Raw genomic sequence first — 6986 nt, 5'->3', positions numbered from 1 at the left:
CGAGCGCGCGCTTTCTCCGCAGGACGCGAGGCTGCTGGGCCCGCCCCGGCCAGGCGCGCGCCTCCCGCTCTCTGGTCTACGCCGGAGACGTCAGAGAGGCGAAAGTCCACTTCGCAACGCCGGTCCTCCTTGACCTCTGGCCTCGGGGTTTTTTTTTCGTAGCTCTGCTTTATCCCCACCTCACTCAGGCTCACTACTCAGCGCCCCCTTGGCAGAGCCCTTCCTTCCCAGACTCTACCCCGAGGAAGAACCTCCTCCTTTTCACTGGGGTTGAAAAAAAGATCTTGGGGGAATCCCAACTTGAAGGTCTTCCTGAAAAGAGTCTAAGAAGGGGTGCTGAGTCCTTAAAGTCAGGGGAAGAGGACGGTCACATGCTGACCTGAGGCCTGAACAGGAAGGAACTTAGGTTTCTGATTTGTTGTTTTAGTGGGAACACCTTTCAGTACTGATAGGAAATGATTGTAAAGAAGAAGATGCAGAAGAAAGAATCAAGGACGTAAGGAGTTCCCTGAGGACGTGGGAGAGAAAGGCCTTACTTAGCTAGAGGACCTCTTCCATTGTATCCTAAGAGCAGTAGAGCTGAGAAATGTGTCAATGCCCCTGGGGTTGACTGGAAGCAGAGAGACAGGATGTGGAATTTCCTTTTCATTCAGTCAACAAAAACCCATTGAATGTTCACTGAGTGCTGGATATGAGACAGTTGTGGATACTGGCTTCATGGAGTTCACAGGCTGGTGGGGGAGGCACAGAAAAGTCTAGTAAGCCAATGAAAATATAAAATAATTAAAAATTGTGGTAAGTGCTTATGAAGGAAGTAACTAGAGAATAACATGGAAAATGAGATTTTAGGCGGTGTAGCCAGGTAAAGCCTCTCAGGAGGTGACGTGTAAATTGCAATCCAAAGGATAAAGAGGAGCTAGCCATAGGAAGTGACTTTACACATGCTATTCTATCAGCAAATATTGGGAGAGTGAGAGAGGGAAAACAAAGTTTGAGGGTAAGAGTCCTGAGATGGAAAAGAACAAGGATTTGTTTCAAGAATCCAAAAAAAGACCAGTGTGGTATTGAAATTAATCTTAATCAATTTAAAGAGATAATTAAGAGAGCTAGACAGAGCTAAATTAGGCAAGGACTTCTGGATGAAGTCTGGATTTTATTTTAAGTATACTAGGAAGCCGTTGGAGGATATTAAGCAGGGGAGGGCTAGCTAGTTCATGTTTAAGAAGCTAACTTTAACTATTTTATGTAGAATGGATCAGAGAGAGTTAAATGTGAAAATGGAAGACCATTGGTAGGCTAATGGCCTCTGAACACTATGATTTTAGTATATAAACTTAGTTTTGTTTTTATGCAGAATATAACGATCTCCCTCGTTAATCTTCCATATAAAGGATTTTGTAAACCGAAATGAAGATGCTTTCTACACTTAAGTGAGTCGCTTACGTGAGTTAGACACATAATGTCCTAACTTATGTCCTAGCTTATGTGTAGGACAACAGTGATGTAGTGTTCCTACACATAAGTTAGGACAGTGGCATCACATATTAAAAAAAGACAAGAGAAACATTCTTATTAATCAAGTTCAAGAAGCAAATGCAATACAAAAGCTGTAAATTTAAGACCAAGTAAATAATTCACACAAGAGAATAAACTAAGATGATGGAGACAAGAAAGAAGAAAAGATTGATACTTAATTTCCTTTCTGATAGCTTCTATTTTCTCTGTGAACTAGAGGGGAGAGTTTTTTTATTAATGGGAGTGCAGATGGTATGAGGTTGTAGTTTAGAAGAATGGAGAAAGCTTAATGTTTAACAAAGAATGAAAGAAAAGGGGGCCAGTGAAACATGGAGAATCTAGTTGAAGTTGGTGACTCTTCACTTTTTTTTTTAATGGTTATCTTACTTATTTTTATTATTTTATTTTATTATTTTTTAAAGATTTAATTGGGGAAGGGGAACAGGACTTTATTGGGGAACAGGACTTTATTGGGGAACAGTGTGTACTTCCAGGACTTTTTTCCAAATCAAGTTGTTGTCCTTTCAATCTTAGTTGTGGAGAGCGCAGCTCAGCTCCAGTTGCTGTTGCTAGTTGTAGGGGGCGCAGCCCAGCATCCCTTGTGGGAGTCGAAACGGCAACCTTGTGGTTGAGAGGATGCGCTCCAACCAACTGAGCCATCCAGGAGGCAGTTCAGCTCAAAGTGCCGTGTTCAATCTTAGTTGCAGGGAGCGGAACCCACCATCCCTTGCGGGACTTGAGGAATTGAACTGGCAACTTTGTGGTTGAGAGCCCACTGGCCCATGTGGGAATCGAACCCGGCAGCCTTTGGGGTTAGGAGCATGGAGCTCTAACCGCCTGAGCCACCGGGCCGGCCCAACTCTTCACTTTTTAAATTTTAATTTATTAATTTTAAATTGAAAGGTGATGTATGATTACATTTTCTTTTCTAAAAATTAGCATCTTACAGATAAAGTTAACTTTTACCACTACCTTGAATCCCAACCCCTTCCACACTCTCTAAAAATTAAATTTCCTTCCAGATCTTTCTTAATGCTTTCACATACATGTACATATTCCTTTAGAAACATATTCTGGTTGGTAAGCGTTTTCTTTTGTTTTTTAATTGACAACATACAGTTTATTTTGCTGCTTTTTTGTTTACTCAACAGGTTTTTTTAAATTCTATATATGTTGCTCTATATAGATCCAGTTCATTTCCTTTTAACAGCTGTTCTATGATAGAGTTGGCAGATAGTTTCCTTTCTTTTATTCTTATGACCAATGTTTCCATGAACATTCTTATACACTTAAGAGCAAAAATTTAATGGCACCTACTACTAATCTACTTCTGTAGGGTTTTTTCTTCAAAAGCATTTGCTAGCCTGGGATTAGCAGAGGAGAGAGCTGATAGTTGGGTTCAATAAAGGCTTAATCAGTTTTCCCAGGTCAAGGAATGAATGTCATCAATGCACAGAAGGTGATGATATTGACAAGCAAATGTTTCAAGTGATAGGCCAGGAAATTGTATAGTAAAGAATATAAAGAGAGAAAGAAGTTGTTAGGAAAGAAGAGGTGGCCAATGAGTCAAAGAAAATGTAACAAGTAAAACTGAGTGAGAGCATCTTAAAGGATAAGAAAATGTGGTCAGACGGTGAGATTTTTTAATTTAAGGTTTTAGGGTTAGAACCATTCTGAATGATGACACAGTATAGGGGGTGACTATGGAAAAAAGTGCCTGCAGGGAGGTGAAGGTGAAAATCCCTGGAGTGGAAGCCTTCAAAGAATTGAGAGCTTACCATTTAGGGTGGATCATTTACACAGACATTTAGGTTACCTAGGATGATGGCTAGATTGGGAATGAAGAGTCATACTCTGTGTCTGATGCCAAAGCCTACGATAAGCAGAGAGTGTTCCATGAGGTTGGTGGTAGCATAAACATGTAGCATGAGCCTTAAAGGAGCAACAGGTAGAGGTAAGGCTTGAAAGTGGTGTTAGAAAGCTAATGAATGAAGACTCTGTCGGTCTTCACACACACAGGGTATAGAATAATGACAAGCAACATCCCAGAGAAGGAAGCCTACAGGGGAAATAATATTCAAAGAGGAAGCCAGGTTTCAGTTAAGGCAGGAAGTAGAAGGAACTTTGTGGGAACAGGTTGAGGGAATAGGCTAGTTTATCTATCGTGGAGTCCAGGGGGATCGCAGATTCCACAGGCCCCCCAGTGCTGCCCCTGCCCCTTGGCCTTAATTTCCCAGGGATGCTGAGCTTCCTGCCACTGCCAGGGCTCATCAGCCTCTTGTCCCCTAAACACTCAGCCTGAAGCCCCAGCAATTTCCATTGTTTTCCTAAAGCTCCCTCTCTACTTTCATCTTTCTCTTTGCATTGCCTCTACCCCTCTGAATTCCCATACTTCTTTGTAGACACCACATTGAAATTCAGTCATTTATTTAAAAACTACTTGCTGAGCACTTACCGTGATCCAGGTTCAGATCTAGACGCTGAAGATACAGTAGAGAATAAAACAAAGTTCCTGCTCTCGTGGAGTTTATATTCCAATAATGGGAGACAAACAATAGGCAAATAAATATAATCTAATGTCAGGTAAGAATAAAAAGTGAGAGGGCAAGGTGCTATTAAGGTGATCAGCCAAGACCTCACTGAATTTAATCAGAAATGTGAATGAAATAAGAGAATGACCCATGTCAGTATCTCAGAAAAGAGCATTCTTGGCAGAGAAAACAGCAAATACCAAGGCCCAAACATGGGAGAATGCTTGGTCTTTCCAAAGAAGAGCAAGGAGGTTATTATGGCTAGAATCAAATAAAAAAGAGTATAATAGGAAAAGAGGTTGACAAGGTTGCCCTAGAAAGCAGATCATGGGGGACATTGTTGGCTAAGGTTTTGGATGCTATTCTAAGTGTGTGTTAGTATAGGTACAGAAAATCACTGGAAGAGTACACAAGAAACAGTAATGGTGGTTATGGTTGATGATTCTGAGCAAGGGGGCTGGAGCACCAGGATGTCAGGTATGGAAGGGACACATACCATATTTCTCACTATATATCTTTTTGTCTTATTTGAAGTTTGTTCCATATCTATACAATTACCTTTAAAATTGAAATAAAAACGGGCGGTTGGAAGGCTCAGTTGGTTAGAGCGCAAGCTCTGAACAACAGGGTTGCTGGTTCGATTCTCACATAGGCCAGTGAGCTGCACCCTCCACAACTAGATTGAAGGACAATGACTTGACTTGGAGCTCATGGGCCCTGGAAAAACACACTGTTCCCCAATAATAATTTAAAAAAAATTGAAATAAAAACATCCATGTCACTCTCAAAATCTCATTCTGAGATAAATTTACTCATTGGTTTTATGGAAAATACAAAGAAGTAGAACTTGATCCTTACTCTCAGGATATTACAGTTGTGGGGTATATAATACATATTCACAATTTTTTAAAAAATTCAAAAAATGAATTTGGACTCCTATCTCACACTATATAAGAAATTAACTCAAAATGGAACATAGACCTAAATGTAAGAGCTAAACTATAAAACTCTTAAAAGAAAACATGAGTAAATCTTCATAACCTTGTGTTAGGAAAAGCCTTCTTAGATGAGCACAGGTAACAAAAGAAAAAAATATATAAATTAGACTACATAAACATGCAAGCTTTTGAGTTGCAAAAGATACCATCAAGAAAGTGAAAAGAGGGCCGGCCTGGTGGCTCAGGCGGTTGGAGCTCCATGCTCCTAACTCCGAAGGCTGCTGGTTCGATTCCCATGTGGGCCAGTGGGCTCTCAACCACAGGGTTTGCCGGTTCAACTCCTCAAGTCCCACAAAGGATGGTGGGCTCCGCGCCCTGCAACTAAGCTTGAACACGGCACCTCGAGCTGAGTTGCCTTCCAGATGGCTCAGTTGGTTGGAGCGTGTCCTCTCTACCACAAGGTTGCCGTTTCGACTCCCGCAAGGGATGGTGGGCTGTGCCCCCTGCAACTAGCAACGGCAACTGGACCTGGAGCTGAGCTGCGCCCTCCACAACTAAGACTGAAAGAACAACAACTTGACTTGGAAAAAAGTCCTGGAAGTACACACTGTTCCCCAATAAAGTCCTATCCCCTCCCCCAATAAAATCTTAAAAAAAAAAAAAAAGAAAGAAAGTGAAAAGAGATGGAATGGGAGAAAATACTTGCAAATCTTATATCTGATAAGGGACTTGTATCCAGAATATATAAAGAACTCTACAACTCAATAACAAAAAAATAAACACCCAAATAAAACTGGGCAAAGGATTTGAATAGCTATTTCTCCAAAGAAAATATACAAAAGGCCAATAAGCTAATGAAAAGATAATCAACATCATTGATCATTAGGGAAACACACACATACACACAACACACACACTGAGACACCACTTCACACGTCCACTAGATGGCTATAATCAAGCAGACATATAATACAAAGTGCTGGCAAGGATGTGAAAAAATGGATCCCTCATACACTGCTGATGGACTATAAAATGGTGTAGCTGTTGTGGAAAACAGTCTGGCTGTTCCTCAGAATGATAAACATAAAATTACTATATGACCCAGTGATCCCATTCCTACGTATATATTCAAGATAAAACATATGTCCACACAAAAACTTAATGTTCATCACTGCATTATTCACAATAGCCAAAAAGTGGAAACAACCTAAATGTCCATCAACTGATAAATGGCTTAATAAAATGTGGTATGTCCAGAAAATGGATAATTATACAGCAATAAAAAAACATGAACTGAGACATGCTACATGGATGACCTTCGAAAACATTATGCTTAGTAAAAGAAGTCAATCACAAGAGGCCACATATTGTATGAGTATGATTCCATGTCTATGAAGAGTCCAGCCCCCCACTCTCATGACCAATTCCTGGACTTCATTACCAGAATTGTTTTAATTCTGAAATTTTTAATTAATGTCATTCTGCGTACTCACCATCCTGTTATTTCAGCTTTCATTCATTACTCCTAGTACTCCTGTCGTTCTACCCTGTTGAGACCCCCATACTTTTTAACTCCTCTATTTATAGTCTGTCAACCTTCTCTCTTTTCTTCTCCTATCAAGCTCAGATTATATGGTCTGTCACTTTAATTGTTCTCTTGCCAGTATCAACTCCTTTGCTCAAATGTCTTTCTATCCTGCCCACCTAGAAAGCCCCCAACCTTGTAATTGTCTATTTATTCCATGCTGGCATCTAGATTATTGAGTACTGCTGGAGAAAATTATGCAAGGGGCATATTGGAACCACCAAATATGATTACCAACCTCTATTATGCTCAACTCTGTCTCCTTCTCTAAAACTACTATTTGCAACTGTACTAGATTCCTACGTCTGCCATAACAAACAAACAAAAACCCACAAACCAGATGGCTTAAAACAATGAAAATGTATTGTTTCACAGTTCTGGAGGCTAGAAGACCAAAATCAAGACGTTGACAGGACC

The sequence above is a fragment of the Rhinolophus sinicus genome, linkage group LG13 (genome assembly GCF_036562045.2).
Source record: "Rhinolophus sinicus isolate RSC01 linkage group LG13, ASM3656204v1, whole genome shotgun sequence".
In the NCBI taxonomy this organism is placed as follows: domain Eukaryota; kingdom Metazoa; phylum Chordata; class Mammalia; order Chiroptera; family Rhinolophidae; genus Rhinolophus; species Rhinolophus sinicus.
Note: the sequence above shows the minus strand (reverse complement) of the source record.